The 22269-nt window shown below is 33.2% G+C and overlaps 1 protein-coding gene across 25 annotated transcripts in view; it reads left to right on the forward strand.

Moving 5' to 3' along the window:
• EPB41L2 (erythrocyte membrane protein band 4.1 like 2) overlaps positions 1–22269 on the forward strand; it is a 279109-nt gene that overhangs the window by 77070 nt on the left and 179770 nt on the right. The window lies entirely within an intron of this gene.

Below are 22269 nucleotides of genomic sequence, written 5' to 3' on the forward strand. Positions count from 1 at the left end.
GTTTGGTAATGCTTATATGAGGGTTTTAAATTTACTTTTTTCAATTTAGATGTAGGAAGATGTGAGGGATCAGCAAATTGGGTTACTAAAATTGAAAAAAGGAAAAAAGTGAGGATTATTGAAACATTGACAAATGAATAGAAAAGTAAATACAAAACAGATTGGCAGGATATCTTTAGAGATAACATGCAGAATTCATTATATGTTTAAGAAGTAAAGCAAATAATTCATAATATTAGTTTCATAATATTAGATTTTCAGCTTCATAGAGTTCTATTTTTGTTTTGCCTTGTATATAGAAATTAGTTAAATTTATTGTATTGTAATTAATGCATTAGTTAAATTTAGAATAGGAAAACAAAAAGACACAAAAATAAAGTGGAGACACACCACTCATGTTTCCTCTTGTCCCTCATATGGTGAGGATCAGAGACAAGCAGCTTGTATTTGGAGTCAGGATAATTTCCATTCAAATTTTGCCTGTGACAGGTACTGCCTATGTCACTCCCAGGAGTAGTTATGTTACATTATTGGAATGAGAGCCTTCATTGGGAACTTCCTATGGCAATTAAATAAGCTCTGGATCTTATCCCCCCAAAAAACAAACAAACAAATAAAAACTATAGCGTGAGGCAGCCTATATGTATATTTTTGGTTCAGTTTTCATCATACTTGAGTTCTAACTTCCATGCTGATAGGTCTCATGGAAAGTTTAGTTGTTTTATAAAGGATCCCGGTAAATTCAGGATAACTTTAGGAAAATATTATAGGAAAAGGAAAAACATTTTGGAGAAAAGCTTCATATATACATCCATGCATGTGTGTGTACCTTAGACTAGATTTGTTAATCATTATTTCCTTACATGAAACTGGGGCTGACTATTACATTAGCTCTTTATCTTTAACTGTGTCAGCAGTGCTATTTAAGGCCTTTATCCCAATCAAGGTGTCCTTGGATTGTATGGTAGCAGTGAGGTTCTGTACCTACTATGGTGATAGTACATGCATTGTCAGAGGCTGGAGTACAGAATTCTAAGGAGATTAATGGCTTTACATCAGATCTATTAGGGTGGATCCATCCATGTGAGTTGGTATTTCCTTCAGAGTACTTGGTTTATGTGATGTATTATATCTTGATTTTGTTGTTTATAGTTTTGTTGATCTAGAACTGGAAACATTCACAGCCTTTCTAACAGGATGTCTGTATATCACAAAGGGGAAATGAAGAAGAGCATAGTTAGAGCCAGTGAGGACTTCACACAGCTATCCAGATGGTACAGATTTTTGGTTTCAAATATTTGGATAGACTGGGTGGATGGTTTCGAGTTTCTGGGCAAATTATATGGCCTTCAGTTTTGCTTATATAGATACAACCTTAGAATTCTATGTAGACTTTGTACAAATTAAGTTTGAGGATAGGAGTAAAAGTTACATATAAAAATTCTTTTGAGGCTATACTCAGCTCTCCACTCACCACTTTGCTATGATCCTAATACTATGTTGAGCAGGGGGGAGGGGGAAACTGTGCCCTTTATTCCTGAACAGGATCATTCTTCTTTTAGTAAAAATTGAAATACATCATCATTAGTGATTTTTTTAATGTTGATCATTTTTTTATTTTTGATAATGTTTTGAGAATTTTACCTTTAAGGGGCAATGTGCAATAGGGCTGATTACGAAAGGAGAGAGGTTCTATAAGGAAACCCATATGTCTTATTGATTGGAAAAGTGTATTTTACTTGGCAGAATGATGTGTGACAAATTCATCCCTGATATATAAAAATTGCTATGTAAAATGAATGTTACAAGCCTGTGTAAATATGAAAAACAAAGTAGTGCACCTTGTGCTTGTTTTCTATCAGGTCCATAAATGTTTATTGATTATTAGGAAGCACAGCTATACATTCTTTTTTTTTTTTCCTTTCTTTTCTTTAAATAGTTTTTATTTACCAGATGTATGCATGGGTACTTTTACAACATTGACAATTGCCAAACCTTTTGTTCTAATTTTTCCCCTCCTTCCTCCCTTCCCCCTATCCCAGATAGCAGGTTGATCAATACATGTTAAATATGTTAAAGTATAAATTAAATACAATATATGTATACATGTTCAGAGAGTTATTTTGCTATACAAAAAGAATCAGACTTTGAAATAGTGTACAATTCAGCTACATATTCTTAACACCTATTATCTATTGTTTCCTTTTGTATCAGAAAATGCAAATACCCATAGAATCTTTTTAAGCAAAAATGTCAGTCATTCAATTCAGTGTAGAATTTTTTAGCCACAATATTTGTAAAATGAAGTGGTTTGGCTGAATGATCTCAAAGCTCTCTGCAACTATAACATTCTATGATTTTGTTTTAAAAAACAAGTTCCTCCCTAACTCTCACATATTCACCTGCTAAAAATATCATGTATGCATTATTTTATGTTTATTTCCCAAAGACATATCTAATACTTTGTCTTTCTAGAATCTTGAACCAAACTTCATGAGAGAGAGAGAGAGAGAGAGAGAGAGAGAGAGAGAGAGAGAAAATTGGGAAGATGAAAATAGAGCTTATTTAGAGATTTACTAAAAGAAATCTTAAAGATGGTGAAAACTGTGTTATTTTATTGTGCAAAAATTTTATCCTTGTAAAATGAGAACTGATAATTTTGGGTATTTTATCGAATATTAAAAATGACCATATTTTGTACTTTAAAAAATGAGATTTTTCATGACTGGGATCCATTTTCTTTTATATAGAAATACTGGTTTACATTTTTCAGTGTGATTTTTTTCTTAAATATTCCTTTTCCCAATTCCATCCAAACATGAGTATTAACAGGTTAACTAAATAGCAAAAATGATTATTACTATATCTAGATCTATTACTAGTTCTATTACTGTATTTACTAAATTATAAAAATAATTCCTGATATACAACTAGCAAGTGGTGTAAAACTTACTAATAAGTACTTTAAACCCAGTACATTTTATTTATTTATTTCACACACAAGGCAGTGTGGTATAGTTGAAGGAACCTTGTTTGGTGTCAGAAAAGTCTTATGTTCTATTTTCAGTATTTTCTTGGCTCAGTGACTACTTTGAAATAACTATTTAAAAATTACTCTTTAAGCCTCAGTTTCCTCATTTTTAAAATATGGGAAATGCCTGTTATACCCATCTTACCAGATTGTTTTAAGCCTCCAGTGAGAGAATATAATTGTGTATCTTGTCTGGTACATTATGGAGGGAATTCATATGTAAATATGCTGGAGTGAATATGAACATTAAGGTCTCTTTCAGCTTTGAGATTTTGATGTTCTAAAAAGTTTTGAGAATTAACAAGATAATTAGAAGTACTAAGCACGCATTACTTTTTATATAACTATGAAAAATTGGTTTAAGAAGTTCATATAAAATTTACACTCATGTCATATTTAAATATTTCTGCTTTTACATTGACTTATAAAATATTTTTCTACATTCCAAGATGTTTTTTCTAAGAATGATTTCAAAGCCATTTTCTAGAAAAAAAATTTTGAGTTTCACTGTATCATTAATTTAAAAATTAAATGCTTATGATTGTTCAATTTTTGGCATTGTAAGTAAGTATTTATTATGTACCAGATCACATGCTAGGTGCTAGTGATACAAATGACAATGGATGGCACCATCCCAATTTTCAAGGAATTTAATAGAAAGAGGGTGAGCTATTGAATCAGGAACACCTGAATTTGAATGCTATATCTGATTTTTTTTTTTTTTTAAACTAGTATGTGTGTTTTTGGGCAAGTCACTTGAATTGTTCCTTATTTTGCTTATCTTTCAACTGGGCATAATAATATGTTTAGTATCTAGGACCTAGGGCTATTTTGATGAAACTTATAAGGGGACAGGTAAAAACCTTTGAACATGTCAAAGTTCTTTTTTTAATACCAGCTATTATCATTACTTTTTATTTGTTCTCCAACTCCCAACAAAACAACAACAAACTACTTGCAAAATATATGTTTTATTCTTGGGCTAGTTTAGCTGGAATAACATGGAGGAAATGGCTATGGAAATCTGTTTTGTTTATCTTAATTTCCTGTGGACATTCTCCAACAGCAATATTGGAGCCAACATAGTACACATGAAATCATGGGTTAGAGGCTAAACCACGCCCTTACAAAGAAGAAAGTGAATAAGTATTCATGGAGTGAAGCCAGGATTTGATAGTCTGGCATGTCGACTTTCTAGTAATTGATGTTGTATTTTATTACAGAAGTCAAGCTGTAGGCTATCCACTCATTCCTCAGCCACTTACTGAGAACTGTATAGGATGTGGCTGCCTAATATTCTGCGTTAATGCTCCATCACGGAAGTAGGTACTATAGGGTGTTCCCAAAGGTTCACTTCCCAAGTGAAGTTTTAAGCCTGATAGCCGACTCAAAAGTTTAATAGTTTAAAACTTCACCAAAACTTTGGGAACATCCTGTAATACCTACTTCAGCGATGAAGCATTATTACAGAATATTAGGCAGCTGCTTTTTTCAGTCTCGGTAAATTCTTGAGGAATGAATGGATAGTATATAACTTAACTTTCTTAACTAAAAAAAATCCCCAAACGTAAACAAGATGAGATAAAAGCATCCTCTGAAAGCTTATGTAGAAATGCTCAGATAGATAGGGATAATCATAAATAACTGACTTTACCTTATGTTAAAAGTTTGCAAATGATTAAAGGCATATATGTTTATGTAAATAAATGCATATGCATATGTACACACACATATAGATAGACACACACAGTTTTTATAGTCTCATAACAGCTTTGTGAAATAGGAATTATGAGCCAAGGAATGACCATTATCCAAAGGATATTTTTAATATTTGGTCCTTTAAACTTGTTAGCAATCAAAAGTTTGATTTGAAGAAAGATTAAATTAAAGCAGTAGGTCTTACTTATATAGGATTTTTTTTTTTATGTTTGCAAAGTACTTCTCAAGAATCCTATGAAATAGGGAATGCAAGTATTGAGAAATGAATCTTTGAGAAGAAAAAAAGGCTGTGGCCAGGGAATGCCAATCTGAGATTTGGAGCGAGGCCTCCTTCTGAGGGCAGTATGGTATTGTGTGAAGAGAAATGGTTAGAATTCTGAATGCCAGATCTTGGCTCTGGCCTTTACTTGGGTAGAAAATTGTGCATCTCTAAACCAATTGCAAAATTAGGAGTTGGAATAATCGGTTTTTAAGGTTCCTTTTAGTTCCAAATCTATGATTGTCACATTTCATATGGCAGAAAGAAATTTTGTATTCTCCAAATAAACACACTATTTGGGAATACTTACTGTAGAATACCTGAGAGAGCTCCTCTCAAATTTTTTCAAAGACTGTGTGAATTTTAGAGAATCAAGTATAAATGTCAATATTGAATATGAATGATTGAATATCTGAAAAATATTTGGTCTTTGATCCACTCCTAGAGTAATGGCAGCTAGTAAGTGGCTCAAAAGAACACTTTTGCTGCATCTGGAGTCAGGAAGACCTGAATTAAAATTTATCCTTAGATACTTAATTAGATTTGTGACTTTTAACCTCTGATTGTCTCAGTTTCTTCAACTCTAAAACAGGGACAATAAAATAGGACCTACTTCCCAGGGCTCTTGGATTGTCAAATGAGATATTTGTAAAGTGCTTAGTACTTACTGTTCCTGCCACATAATAGGAATTTAATTAATGTTTATTCTCTTCCCTCTTTGTTAGATTATTTTTTAATCTTTAAAAAAGAGTGTCATAAAAGACTTTCTACCGTTACACACAATTTAATATTTTTACTAACCTTATTTTGAAAGATATAGAAGTTGAGTTTTGAGAAATCTTAATAAAATTGACTCTTAAAAGCATATGTTTAAAATTTAAGCTAAAGCCTATATTATATATAATCGGTTTTTATTTGGTTTAAATTTTTTATACCCTGTTTATAAATGTAGGGTAGAGGAAAGAACACTGGAGTCTTACTTTGGAATTCTGGCTTTGACTTTGCTAGCTGTGTGATCTTAGGCCTTATCTTATCCCTTATCTGAATCAGTTTTGCTATCTATCAAATGAAGAATAATAATTCTTATACTTGGAATTTTAAATAAATCTGTTAGGTTAATAGTCACAAATATTATTATTATTATTTTACAAATGAAGCTGAGGCTCTGAGAGTTGGGACTTGCTCATGATCTTACATCTACGATATTAAGAATTTATTTGAGCAGGATTTTAATACAGGTTCCTTGGAAAAGTTACGTTTCTTATCTTTTACAGCACTATCTATACATAAAGTAGTATTTGAACAAAAATACTATTCAGAATCTGTCAAACATTTATTTATGCTGAGGTAGGAGAAATCGACAATTGTTAAGTACTTAACGAAAGACAAGTACAAATAAGACTCTCCTTTCAAAATTTATATTTTTTTTGTAGGAATGAAGAAATATAAGGCACGTATTCATTGCTTTAGCAGAGTTTACATTTTAGCAGAATGTATATGTATATACATTAGCAGAATATATATGTATATAAGGGCACGTATGTATATAGATATATTTTTAATATACAAGTTGCTTTTAATTCACAAATTAACACCAAATAACTTAGGAACTGCTAATGGATAGAACATGAGATCTAGAATAAGAAAAACCTGAGTTCAAATGTGTTCTCAAACACTAGTTTGACTGTGAGCAAGTCACTTAACTTGTTTGCCCCTTTACCTTATTTATAAAATTGAGATAATAGCCCCATCCTCTCTGGAATGTTGTAAGAATTGAATGAAGTAGTTATTAGAAAGAGCTTAGCAGCAGTACCTGATATGTAGTTAAGTGCCAAATAAATGTTAACTGCTATCTTTGTTGTTATTGTTATTATTATTATTGTTGTTGTTATGGTGATGTATGAGAGTCAGTTACTCACAAAGGATCCATGATTTCTTCTGCATGAGGGAATTCCTGAGCACAACCAGTCTATAATTTAGTAACTAGGTCCTGGAGATTGCCAGAGGCACAGAAGTTAAGTGATTTGTTCTGGCACACTCAGCTAAGTGTCAAATATAGTATCTATAGATTTTGACCTAGAGGGAACCTCTCTGCCTTTCCCCAGGAAGCCTTTCTCTATTCTTTCTCAATCATAGTGCTTTCCTTCTGTTAATTATTTCCTACTTGTTCCCTATATAAGCTTATTTGTACATGTTGGTTTCCTTGCTCTCCAATTGATTGTGAGCTCCTCTAGAGCAGTCTTTTGCCTTTTTGTGTGAGTATTAGTGCCTAGTACTATGCTTAATAAATACTTGCTGCCTGACTCATTATTCAGTCCAAACCCCACAAACTGAGCTTGAGGTTTTAAGTGATCTGCCAAGATCACGTAGGGTAATTGGAATCAAATTCTACTGTCTCCAAATAGAAATTTTCTTGATTCTAACCCTGGCTCTTAAGCTACTTTGTCTGGTTGCCTCTTATGGAGACAAGAGGTAATTTTCCTGATTTTCTAGTTTTGCATTAATATTTGAAATTTGCCTCCAAACAAAAACATTTTAAGCAATTTTTTATTTTACTTTCTTTCACAGAACCTTAAGTGGCTAGCAGTTTCTTATAATTTCTCCCTAGACTCCCATGCACTCTCAGATCTGTTCTCTGTTGATTTTTACTACCCTATTTCTTTCAGCAATTTAATAGCCTTGTATGTAACATCCTAGTGGGAAACATTGTTCCCTTTGTTGGAGCCAAAGAAGTGCCTTTATAACTGGGCATGAGACATACTGCAGATGACATTTTTGCAACTCTGAAAAATGTGTCCCTGTCTTCCTTTGTACTCTACTCAGAGCTGTCAGTTGTGTATGTTTAAATTATGGCATGGCATTTTAATGAAGTTGTAGAGGTAGCTTGACAGTGATGCTCATCTTACTTAAAGTGGGTCCTTTAAAATTTTTTTTTGACTTAGTGCATGCAGATGGGTCTTGAGTTTCTTCCTTCTTCATCCTAGTGATCTTTGTACGAGTTCAAAGTACAGACTTCTTCATATATTTAGGTGTGGTCACAGATATTTGCTTATGTAATAGGAACATCAGTTAAATTTGACTCATTTAACAGAAAAAACATTAAGCTTTTATTTACAGTTGGCTTTTAAAAATTATCATATTTGACTGTTAGAAGTAAGCTTCTTGTTTAAAAGACTTGTTTTCAGAGTTATACACGTTCTAACAATATTTCAGGTGGCAGCTATATACATTCCAATTCAATAACCAGTCTTAGTCTTTTAATTAAGTGAAGACTAAAACAAAAAAAAATCTGCTTGACATTTCCATCATGAAATTGGACTTCTAAGTTATAAAATATAACATTTAAAGTGAATTACTATAAACATATGGAGCATCTGGAGAGGCTGGGTGATTTTGGAAAGGATACTAGGATCAGGTCATTGCATGGTAAATGCCTACTTCATGCTGGGACATACTGCCCACAAGTTACTCCAGAAATGTTAAGTAAGATTCCCTTAATGAGGAATTACTCCTGTTAGGAAAATAATTGAATAATTGAATTCTTCAGAAGGATGTTATTATGGATATGTCTTGAAAGTTATGCCTTGGGACACCCATCATTTAGATGTACTTAGTGGAAAGGTCAAAATTAATAGAAAACTTGGCAGCTTATTGCTTGCAGATTTAAGTAAAAAAGATAGATTAGTCATTCTGGATGTTCCTTGATACAATAAATGCAAAAATATACATTATAAATAGCAAGACAAAGAAGGGAAGAGAATAAGTGTTTATATTATAAATATTTAATTATAAAGCATCCAGCACAGTATCTGGCACATAATGTACTGTATAAATATTAACTGTTATGATATAGTATCTACCATATGCCATGCACTGTACCAAATATTTTATAAAAATTATCTCATTTGATCCTCAAAACAACCCTGTGGAATAGATATTGTTATTACCTTTTGAGGAAACTGAAGCTGATAGATATTAATGACTTTCCTAGGTCTAATAATGTTTGAGATCAAATTTGAACTCTGGTCCTTCTAACTCCAGTCTCATGCTATATTCACTGTGCCACCCATTGCCTCAGAAGAAACCATTGTAATAAAATAAGAACTGAGTATGTGCAAAACTTCATATAGTTCCTGGCACACAATTGGTGCTTAATAAGTGTTTATTGACTGACTGACTTTAACAAGTTTGAGAAAGCTAGTTCACTGATTTTCTTTTGTTTCACATTATAGTAATTTCTGGGAGGAAAAAAAAACCACATTCCTATTATCCTTCCTCCCAGGTTGTATCTTCCCTTGTGATAAGTGAATTTAAGGCAGAATACGTTATATTGTGACTGTAAATGGCACTGCAGTCAGCATCCTGTCATCTGCCTTTCTGTAGTGATTAAGGAAGTACATTTCATCATTGGTTCTCCATATCCTCTAGTGATTTCTCAATTATTCAGAATTTGACTTCCTCTTAGTGATTTTTTTCATTTACATTGTTAGAAACATGGGGTATATTTTTCACTAATTATTTCACACTGCATCAATTCATAGAAATATTCTTCTTGCTTTCTCCATTTCTTCTATTTTCTCTTCATATACCAAATAACAATCTATTACATTAATATGCTGTGACTTCCTGAGGAAGTAAAAATACAAACAAACATTCAATATAGACCAAAATATTTCTAGAACTACTTTTTGTAGCAACAAGCAAACAAAATAAACTTGAAAACAAAGTGGATGCTTTAGGAGCATAGTACTTTTGGATTGGGAGATGATTGAAAAAGACTGATGTATATGAATATAATAAAGTATTATATGGTAAAAATGTCAAAAACATGAGAGATTCAGAAATACAGAGAATATCTAAGTGAACTGGTGCCTTATCCTCTGTAGGATTATTTTTGGATTAAAGGATATGAAAAGGTCATTTTTCTTGCATAATTGCAAATTAATATCCAGAATGTTTAGACTAGTTCACATTTCTGTCAGCAATGCTCCCTTCCCAAAGCAATTCCAATGTTGTTCCCTGTCACATCTTTATAAATATTTATTGGTTGATTTGACATTGAAATATTCCCAACTTTTCCTAGAAACAAAGCACCCTCTTTTTAAACACTAACCTATTTCTTTTGATGTTAAATGACTGTAAATCAGGGCCCAGTAAGTCAATTGATGAGCAGTTTATAAAGTGCCTACTATTGCTTCTGAAGAATCAAGTTGAGGATTGATCCATCCAGAGGGCAATAGTGGTGGATTTGACTTGGCCATGAATAGCATGTACATCATTATTATTTTTGAAATATCAAGTTCATTTTGAGGAAGGCCAAGATTTTTAGTGGAAACCCTTGTAGTCAATTTATGGGAAGATATAGAGCAGAGTCTAGAATGTAAGAGCATTTGTGCATCTATTATTAATCTATTCTACTAGATTATTAGAATGGATGGAGACAAAGTTTATCTTGAAATTGCCTAATAATTAGAATTATTTTTAATTTGTTTTCATTTCCCAGTTATATCTCTCTCTCCAGCTTCTTCCACACTCATCGAGAAAGCAAGAAATATGATACCTTTTATAATATATGAAGTCACCCAAAACATTTCCACTTTTAAAAATATTTTCAAGTCTGGATATAGATGGCTCCTCCTCACCACTAATTTTTGAGAAGATACTGAATGTCCATTTGTTCTCACTCTCACTTGTTCCCTATATTGACTAAATTACCATATGATCTTGTTTTTGCCTTTTATAACATCTCTTATTTACTACTTCTACACTCTTAATTTCCACTCTTGTTCAGTCCCATATTATCCCTCACCTGGACTACTGAAGTAAGCTCCTCATTGTTCTTCCTGCCCTTGTTTTCTCTACACTCTACACCATCTTCCACACAGTTGACTGAGTGAATTTCCAGTAGGGCAGATCTGACTTGTCACCCTCTTCCCACTATCAACTAATGTTAGTGGCACCATATTGCATACTTTAGGACCAAATATAAACTCTTGTGTTTGACATTTGAATTTTTCAACAACCATTCCCTTTGTTATATTTGTAACCTTCTTATTCTTAACTCCTCTCCATACATTCTGTGGTCCAGCCACATCGATCAACCTGCTAGTACTCAAACTAACTTTTTAATTTCAAACTTTCACACATTATATATTGTCCCCTTTTCCTAATAGGTGTACTCTTCGCACATCTACCTTCTTAATTCCTTGTATTTTCTTTCTAAAATTTTTTTAAACTTAGTATTTTATTTTTCCCCAGTTACATGTAAAAACAATTTTTAACATTAGTTTTTAAAACTTTGATTTCCAGATCTTCCTTCCAGGAAGGAAACTTCCTTCCCAACCCCTCATTGAGAATGCAAGCAATTCACCATAGGCATATGAAGCCATCTGCATTGTTTCAAGATTTAATTTAAATATCATACCTGAAGGAGGCCTTTCGGTATCTCTCCTTCCATCTTTCCATTCTAGTTCCTTCCACTCTAAGGCTATTTTCCTTCTTGTCTATTCAGTTTCAGGGACTGTTGTATTTCCCCCCTCTTTTTCTTTGTATCTTCTTTGTTTAGCACAATACCTGACACAGTAAGCACTTCAAGAATGCCTATTGGCTGATTTCACCACATTGTAATGAAGATTCTTTGTTGAGGCAGGCTTCTGTATATTGTACATTGAAGCTGAGATCCAGAGAGACTGAGAACACTTCTCCCCTAGCCACATGGCTCCTAGGTGTCCAAAATGGGATTCAAATCTAGGTCTCCCCGGTACTTTATCACATTGGCTCTCAACTAGTCTAGTAAGCAAGATCTGGTTTGGATGATGGAGATAGTAGGCAATCAGTGACAGGGAATGCTGGAATATGGGAAGATGCTAAGGAAAAATAGGCTTAGCATCTTCCTCTATTCCTACATTCCCTGTCACTGGTTGCTTCAGAAAGCTCAGGAAGAAGATCCCAGGCAGTTACTGGTAGGAGGGAAAGTGTGTGCTAAGATGGTGCTCCAATTCATCTTTCCCTTTCCTCATTGTCAATATCTGTGTGGAGTGAAGCTTGTCCCCTTATTTGCTCAGTACCTTCAAATGTCCTATTGTGGTTACTACCTGAGATTAGATATTTTCAGGAGAATGCTGGCAACCAACAGTAATAAAACAGCAAGAACTAATTCCTTGTCTAATGATAATAATTTTTTTATACTACATATCTTTGTAGGGGAACATTACCTTAATAGCAAGAACCACTATGGTTAGTTTTTGTCTCTTAAAGCAACCTAACCAGATTTCCAAATTTTATTTCCTTATTAAGCTTTAGCTGTGGCACCTAGTATTGCTAATGTCAATGTTCTTAATTCTCTTTTGCTTATGTCTATATATTTGCTCATGAATATGGTATTGTACAATTTTTTTGCATGTTTACTTATTTGTTAAGATGAGTGATGGTTTTATAAGCAGGGAAAATGCTAAATAAAGACTTTTACAATAGATTCTTAGCAGTGTCACCTTTTGAAGAGATGATTATATAATTTCCCCCCAGCAGATGGAAGAGGCAAAGATCACATATGGAGCCGTATTTCTCTCTTTTAGTTCATGATGTGAGAATAGTATAACACATACAGATGTGATGATCCTGAAACAACATTGGGTAGTGTTGATATATAAAGGTTCTTTGTTTAGTGGCTGAAAGATCTTGGGCATTATATGGTCCTGATAAAATATTTAATTGAACTAAAGTGAGTACTTTGGCCTACTACCAGATTAATCTTCCTAAAATCCTATTTCTGTCATGTCATTTTATCAAACAAGTTCTTTAATCTAGTTCTTTATTATCATATAAAAGATATGCTTCAGTCTTGTTAACCTGACCCACAGTTGACTTTCATAAGTTTTTCTCCTTCACATTTCATCATCTTTAGCCATATTGGTTTATTGTTTATTGTTATACAAATCATGTCCTTTATTCAAATCAGTTTTCATGTTGCACTCTTCATCATTTTGAACATCCTGCTCTTCCCATACTTCAGTTTATCTACTCTTCAAAGCCATCTTCATGAACAGTTTTCTCCACAGAGATTCATTCACCCTTGAAAATCTACTCTATGGAGATCTTCAACATAAAGAAGATCCAACTCACTTCCAGTTGATCAATGATGGACAGAAATAACTACACCCAGAGAAGAAACACTGGGAAGTGAATGTAAATTGTTAGTACTGCTGTCTATCTACCCAGGTTACTTATACCTTCGGAAGCTAATAATTAATGTGCAACAAGAAAATGGTATTTACACACACATATTGTATCTAGGTTATATTGTAACACTTGTAAAATGTATGGGATTGCCTGTCATCAGGGGGAGGGAGTAGAGGGAGGGAGGGATAATTTGGAAAAATGAATACAAGGGATAATATAAAAAAATTACTCATGCATATATACTGTGGAAAAAACTTCTAAAAAAAAAGAAAATCTACTCTAATCTCACTTTTTTTGTGTGTGTGTGAACTACCATAGCACTTCTCACTATGGTTATTATACTCTCAGCATTTATTTCTTTGTATTATTCTACTTGCGTGCCCCATGATGTCATGAGGATGAATTTGGATTATTGAAAGCTGTGCAAATGAAGCATAAACTTTAGCAGGGCCTACCTATCATACTGGAAGGCTGGGAATACAGGCCTAGTAACAATGTAAGAATGATGATGATGATGATGATGATGATGAAAATGATGATCATTAGTGATCTAGCCTAACTTTAGAGACAGTTGCCCACAGTGTGATGAAATTTTCTAACATTCAACATATCTCGTATGTAGTTCTTAGGAGACTATATTCTAAGGAGTTGTAGGGGACTTGCAAAAATGAGCTATTCCAAAATATTATAGCAGCATTAGAAATTTATCAAGTCCTGATCCTCTTTAATTTGGTTTTAACCCTTAGATCTGTATTATTATCTTGAAACTTCCAAGTAACAATAATACTATTAATTTTTAAAAAGACTATGCCTTTAATAGGTCACTGTGATCTGATAGCACCAACAAGAATTTCTGAAACTGGTCTGAAACTAAGGCTGCCAAATTCATTGTGTAATAAGTGGTAGTTAGCATACTGAATTGTTGATCTTTCCTTGTTGGCACAGAGATTTTACAGTTTAGCTTACCTAGTTTTTAGAAAATAGTCCAAGTGGGTCACTTACTAAGTAATTAGTCTGATTTATTTCCTTTTATTGTATTTGTATTTGTTAGAATCAGTTTTTGTTGGAAGAGGGGAAGAACTTTATACTTTTACTGAAAGAAACTTAGTCTGGGAATGTTTGAGAATCTGTGACATCAGTCATAACCAGCAACTATCCTGTACTCAACTTTTACATTTAGGAGTATCAGGACCCAGATTTTGGAAAGATAATTGTGTTTCAGAAGGCACAGTGAAAATAAATCAGAGAAGTACTTATTGGATTAATCTTGACTGTGGAAGTAATATTTATATAGCAATGTTTCTATAGAAACTTATTCAAGAGCACATCATCCACAACATTTGGAATTGTCTCTTGGTATGTTGGTACTGGAATAAATTTTCTAACTTATAGTGGACTTAATTCATAACTTGAATTAATTTTGATTCTTGTTTTTCTTGCTAATTTACAGTGATCTCAAGTTTGGACAAACTATTTTATGGATTTGTCATGGTTTTATTGATCTAGATTGGATTAATTTAGTGTAACTCAAGAGATGTTTTTTTAAATTAAATTCTGCTAATCCAAATATAACTTATTATCTTTACAACTTGGACAATTTGATTTTAGGGAATTCCTTAAAAATTAATCATTTAGAACAATTTATTTTCAGGTTGTTTTTGTTTTGTTTTTTAATGGACAATTTATTCAGATCAATTTATATTCAGGTTTTTTGTTTTGTTTTCAATGAATCTCAAATTCTATTTTTTATTATTTTTCCAAGTTTCATCTGCTCTCTTTTGCTATTTGGCTGTATTACAGTAACCATATAACCCACAAGTTCAGCTTTTTAAATGAATCCAGAATTTGAGGAAGGAGAGTGTAGGCATCCACAAGATAGATACAAGGGATCGGATAAGGAGGAGAGGAGAGGGAGACATGACTCTTGTTTTGGCTTACTGAAGAATTTTACTCAAAGGAGAGAAATGCTCTTGGAACACTTAGAGCTGCAGTGGCAGATGTATTACAGCTGTGACCCTTTGGTTTTGTTCCAATGATAGTATTTGTGTGCACTGTCAGGCAGCCTTAAAGACCCACCCTGGAAGTGATTCAGTTCTATTAAGGGAGTTTTGTTTTTCTAAGGTTTCATGTGTTATCATGTGGTGGTAGTGATGTTGGTGATCCTCAGTCTCTAGTTTCTTAAATTGGCATTTTAATAAGATGCATGTTGCATGGGCTAAAAATGTGATTATTATTTCTGTGTAAACTATATGAACCTGGGCTACTGGCCAAGTCCTAAGTTATAAACCATAACGTGCAGCACATTCTACACACTGAAGGTAATCTCTGAATTACATTATATTATTTTGTTGATATTAAGGTCCCTTTTTATAGTGCCTGGCATATAGTAGGTACTTAATAAAAGTTGATTGATTGATTTCATTAGAATATTTAGATTAATCTTTTCTGAGATTTCATAACATTACAAACCAAAGTAATTAGTGTAGTAAATTCAGTAGTACAGAAAATTTCATCCTAAAATTTAAGTGTTTCCCTCATCCCAAGTTTAACATTTATGAAAAGAATTGTTCAGTTTAACACTGGATTTCTAAACCTCAGAGATACAGAAGTCATGTCATCCAGGCTATATCTGAATAAGATATCCCTTCATAACATATTCGAAAATGATTATTTAGCCTTTGCTATAATGTCTCTAATGATGGGGCAAAGCCCCTCTCCAGACTTCCCCTTCCATTTGCACAACTCTTAATTATTTAAGAGATTTTGTCTCTATAACTTTTGCCTGTTTCCTACTTCTGTCTTGGGAACCAAAAGAAGTCTGTTCTCTTTTCCAGTTAAATGAGATACTGTTTATAAAGTGCTGAGAATACAGTGCCTACCATACAGTAAAGGCTTAATAAATGTTTGTTCCCTTTCCCCTTTTTCAAGGTGACAGGGCTTAAGATACTTGAAGAGAGCTATCAATAATGCTTTTGCTTTCTGTAAGACGAACATCCCTGGTACCTTTAACTGATATGGCATGATCTATGACCCATGTTCTAAAAGGTTTAATGAAATGGTTGTATTTACTTATTTACTCCTCCCCCACCCAATTTGTATTTTCATGCTAAAACTGGCAGATTGATCGGCATGCCATCTCTAATGAATACTTGGTTCCTAATATATTACTACATTAAAAAAATTAAGGGAAGAATTCAAATGAAAAACCTGATGAGTTGAATGTATATTTTGTTATGCTGGGTCACAGGAGAGGAATAAAAATTAAGGGCAAAGTAATACAATTTTTGAAAATTTCATTTTAAGTTTTTGGTTTAGGAAATGAGTTATCAAAGTCCATAGCAAAATGGACTGATTTATGTTCCAGGATCCCAGAATACAACTCTGAAAGATTTATGAAGAATTCTATCCATCCAGACACTGATGGTGTCTGAGTACAGATTGAAGCATACTTTTTAAAAAAGCTTATTTTTCTAGAAGGTTTTGTTATTATTGTTGGTGTTGTTATTTTCTTTAACATCATGACTAATTTGGAAATATGCTTTGCATGACTAAACATGTATAGCCTAAATGGAATTGCTGACGTTCTTAGTGAAAAGGGTGGATGGGGAGGAAGGAAGAGAAAGAATTTGGAACTCATGAGTTTCAAAATGGAATGTTAAAATTTCTTTTACACATAATGAAGAAAAAAAATATTAGGCATATTAAAATTTTTTTTAAAATAGAACGTGAGTTCCTTTAGGACCCAGGGACTAACTTTTGCCCTTTTTTATACCACCAGCGCTTAGCAAAGTACTTTGAAAATTGAAGGTACATAACAAATGCTTATTGGTTACTGACTGATCATCTAAGTGGCAAAATAGTTCAAGGAAAAGTAGGGGAGATTATGAGATAAGAATGAATGGAAGATTAGGTAGGTAGATGGGACTGAAGAACAATTGTTAATAAAACTTTAATTTTTTTCAACACTATGCAGTGGCAAATAACTATACATTTCTGGCTCCAGAAACTGTTAAGAAATGGTAATCAACAGATAGTTATTTAGCAAGCTTTTATTTAACTCATTACTATGTGTTAGGTATCATGCTAGGTGCTGGAAATACCAAAAAAAAAAAAAAAAAATTGCAAAAAAAATTCCTTAAAAACCTTACATTGTAATGGGGGAGAAAACATAAAAGGTGTGAATTAGGGGAAAAATACCCAAGGATTCTGAGATAGAAGAGTGAGGAAGGAGAGCATTCCAGAGAATATTTCAATATTCTAGGCAAGAAGTGATGAGGTTACTACAGTGGTGATTGTGTGAGTTGTAGGGAGCCAGTGCGAGTTATCTTACTTAATATGCGACTTGGCAGCTGAATAATTATGTGAGGCAAGTTATGTGGAAATATGTACATATCCATCCAAGGAATATTGATAAATCTGTGCAAATCCTTTAAAGCTGTGACAAAACAGCCTATTTAGTATCATTTTTATTATGGGGGATGTATTTGTTCATCCTTTTGCTCATGGGGTGTGTGTGTGTGTGTGTGTGTGTGTGTGTGTGTGTGTGTGTGTGTGTGTGTGTGTGTAAAACAAAGATTTTTGAATGCTTATTAATCTTTTTTTAATTTTTGTCTGGTGAATTTCAAACATCTGTTATGGCTCACAGGAGTTAGAAGATCCAGTTGTTTTAAATAATTGGAGAGATGGTGGTATATATAAACATTTGCAAAGTACAATGAAGACAGTTGTTTTTTTAGTTTACTTTTGTTTTGGAAATAGCCATTGTGAAAATGTGTTTTGTTTGACCACAAATTTTTATTTACAAGCGTTTTGTTTTATTTATTTATTTTTTTCAAAGAATTGGAGGGCAGGAAGGAAAGAAAATCTTTAATCTAAAAGATAAAATTAAGTAAAAGGAAGTACAAGGAGCAGCTTTTTTATTCATCAGATTTATTCTTCTACAGTATCTTTCACTGTATAGTGGCATATTGATCTTGATCATACTTTTTCCCAACTACACATTCTTGTACATATGTTTGCCCAGGTATATATTTTTAAAATGTGGTTTGGTGTTGATGAACATTTCTAGGTTTTTTTTTTTAATGCAAGTATCTTAAATTGGGGTTCTTGAACTTATTTAAAATATTTTGGTAACTGTGTCAACATGATTGGTTTTCTTTGTAGTCTCATATATTTTGTTTCATGCATTTAAAAACATTTTGAGAAGAGGTCTGTAGGCTTTACCATGTCAAAGGAGTTTATGAGTATCAAAAGATTAAGAACCTATGCTGTAATTTTAGAGTGGAAGTGACATTAGTTTCTCAGTCCCTGCCAGTACAACAGGAAGACTTTGTCAGGACCTTTCTTCCAAGCTGAAGAACCTTCTGGCAAAACGTATATGAGTCTAGAAATATAGATATATGACAATAAAAACCTAATTTTGCACATGGCTGTGTGCAGCCATGCAAATTAGAGGCTGGGAGAAATTTAACTGTAGGTTAACTGAAAATATTCAATCAGTTGTACTGTAAGATGCTTGGTTACTAGGGAGGAGGATCAAGATTCTTCAAGCTTCTGACTGAGGACTCCCTCCCCCATCCCCTTGAATCTCAGTTTCTGCTCTTTTTTTCTCCATTCTGTGAAATACAGAGGTGTTCTGAGATAATTCTTAGTAATATGCCTTAAAATTGTGATGTCAGTGCTTTTTTTCCTTTGTGGAATGGATAATTGCTTTTCAGATGGAGGCTTGATGAATAGAGGTGGGAAGTGTGAAGAGGAGGGAAGACTGAAAGAATCTCTGTCTTCCTAATTTTTCTCTTAGTGTCACTGATGACTTTTGTACTTAGTCTAGCATTTTCCCAGAAATGGTCTGTGGGTTGAGAATGACCTAGCAGATTGTTGGTGACCCTCATCGTTCCCCTTTCCTGTTCCTGCCTTGTCTCTGTGTCTTATAAAATAGTGGGTGAATTAGAATGAATCAGAATAAAGAAATGCCGAGCTTAAAATTTCCTATTGTAAACTAGGAAAACATTTTTAGAGTTAAAGGTTATGATAAAGACCTCATTTCCAAAATAAACAGAGAATTAACTCTAATTTATAAGAAATCAAGCCATTCTCCAATTGATAAATGGTCAAAGGATATGAACAGACAATTCTCAGATGATGAAATTGAAGCTATTTCCACTCATATGAAAGGGTGTTCCAAATCACTACTGATCAGAGAAATGCAAATTAAGACAACTCTGAGATACCACTACACACCTGTCATATTGGCTAAGGTGACAGGAACAAATAATGATGAATGTTGGAGGGGATGTGGGAAAACTAGGACACTAATACATTGTTGGTGGAACTGTGAATGGATCCAACCATTCTGGAGAGCAATTTGGAACTATGCTCAAAAAGTTATCAAACTGTGCACACCCTTTGATCCAGCAGTGTTACTACTGGGCTACTAAAGAAGGGAAAGGGACCTGTATGTGCAAGAATGTTTGTGGCAGCCCTTTTTGTAGTGGCCAGAAACTGGAAACTGAGTGGATGTCCATCAATTGGAGAATTGTGGAGAATTGGAGAATTATGGAATATTATTGTTCTGTAAGAAATGACCAGCAGGAAGAATACAGAGAGGCTTGGAGAAATTTACATGAACTGATGCTAAGTGAAATGAGCAGAACCAGGAGATCATTATACACTTCAACAATGATATTGTATGAGGATGTATTCTGAGGGAAGTGGATGTCTTCAACAATGAGAAGATCCAATTCAGTTACAGTTGATCAGTGATGGACAGAGGAAATGAATGTGGACTACTTGCATTTTTGTTTTTCTTCCCAGGTTATTTTTACCTTTAAAATCCAATTTTTCTTTTGCAAAAAAAGAACTGTATGGATCCACACACATATATTGTTTCTAGGATACACTTTAACAAGTTTAACATGTATAAGACTGCCTGCTATGTAGGGGAGGGGATGGAGGGAGAGAAGGGAAAAGTTGGAACAGAAGTGAGTACAAGGGACAGTGCTGTAAAATTATCTATGCATATGTTCTATCAATAAAAAGCTATAATTTAAAAAATTTTTCCTATTATAAGATTGAATGGCTTGGAATCAGGAAGCATCATCTTTCTGTATTCAAATTTGATCTCAGGTCACACTAGCTAAGTGATCCTGGGTAAGTCACTTAACCTGTTTTTCTTACTTTTCTCATTTGTAAAATGAGCTAGAGAAGAAAATGCCAAACTATTTCATTCTGTTTGCCAAGAAAACCCCAAAATGAGTCACAAAGAGTTTAATGTGACTGGAAAATGACTAAACTACAACACACAATATCAAAGAGAAAGTTTTTTTTTTTTAAAAAAGGCAGTAGAGTTTATAGAATCATAAGGTTAAGAAAATAGAATTAAGAAGAAAGAAAAGTACATATGGTAGAGTAAAAGAACGCCACCAATAAATAATTGATTTATTGATAAATTTCTACTTAGAGTTATTTTGACATATATATCTCAAACTTCTTTTGATATATGCTCTTGCTTTTTTATTTATTTTTTTTATTTTTTATCATTCTGTACTAAATTTGCCTTTCTTGTTCCTGCCACATTCTTTCTCTATGACTTGTTTGTGGGACATCTTTCTTGCTTAAATATGCAAAATAGTCCATTTGTGATAACCTTTTGCCTTTTATTCTGTAATTTTGTAAATATTCAGACAAAATGAGTCACTTTCCCCATTTTTTAAAATTGCAGTTTACTTCATCTTGGGCATTTTGCTTGTGATTTTTTTTCTTTTTTGTAAAATCATTTTAAATAGTTGAAGTCGGGAGGATCTGAGTTCAAATCTGTTCTCAGACGCTTATCACTTCCTAGCTGTGTGACCTTGAGCAAATTACTTAATCCCAATTGCCTCAGCAAAAAAAAAAAAAAAAAAAAAGAAAAGAAATAAAAAACTTACCAGATACACTGTAGTCCAGTGAAGTAGGCGGAGGTGTATAGAAGAATTATTTTTTTTTTAAAGAATGAAGTTATGCAAATGCAGAACTGAGTATGTTATTGATGATGTAAAAATGTAATAGGACTTCTTGAAGGAAAATAAATACATTTTGCTTCCTGAAGTGTACCAGCAGAAGATTTTATAATATGTCAGAAGAGAAAACTAGTTATTTCTTAAGTCTTATTTATAAAAAAAAATAGGTTTGGAGAGCAAATCAAGTCCACCTCTTTTATTTTACAGATAAGGAGAATAAGGCTGAGAGAAGTTAAAATGATTTGTTCAGGGTCACAAAACTAATAAGTTACTGGGGTAGAAATTCAAACTCAGGTCATTTGGACTTCCAAATTTAGTGCTTTTACCTGCCTCAACCTAAGGTTCTCTCCTCCCTTGAAATTGACTCCTTTTTTTTCCCCTCCTTTTAATTTTAGTATATTTCCTTTCTTACAATCACATATCTATTTTTATTCAAATAGGCTTTGGGTTAGTGTTAATTGATAGCAGTAGGTTACATGTGTTACCATTTACTTTTGATTTTATGTGTGTGTGTGTGTGTGTATATATATATATATATATATATATCATATATTTTATGCATAGTGGAGATATGGTGGATATAGTCATACACACGCATATATAGTGGAGATATCTATTGTGTGTATATGTAGAATGGATGATATTTTAGACTTTGAGATTTTTCACATTATGACAGATCTTTGCTCAATAAAAATGACCTTTATGTGACAATGTAAAAGTAGTATTTTCTACAGTAAGGTGATTGATATGGTAGATTAAAAGAAACAACAACAAAAAAAAGTTACTTAATTTAGAGGTTGAAATTGTTTGGACATCCAAGTGGTCCTTGTTAACGCTGTGGTATTACAATATCTCATATGGTGGTATAGTAGTAAGACAATTGGGAATTAGCTATAGAATTTTAGGACAAGACCTTCGAGATGTTGGAAAACCTTCATTTTGCACATAATGACAAGAGAAGCAAGATGCCTTAAGTCACATAGCAAACTAGTATCAGAGACAAGGCTAGAACTTTGGATTTTTGCCTCTATTCAGTCTATGTTCTATAGGGAAGACCCAGGGCCACTTTACTTATATCCACTGCT

This window comes from Sminthopsis crassicaudata, chromosome 4 (assembly GCF_048593235.1).
Source record: "Sminthopsis crassicaudata isolate SCR6 chromosome 4, ASM4859323v1, whole genome shotgun sequence".
NCBI classification, from domain to species: domain Eukaryota; kingdom Metazoa; phylum Chordata; class Mammalia; order Dasyuromorphia; family Dasyuridae; genus Sminthopsis; species Sminthopsis crassicaudata.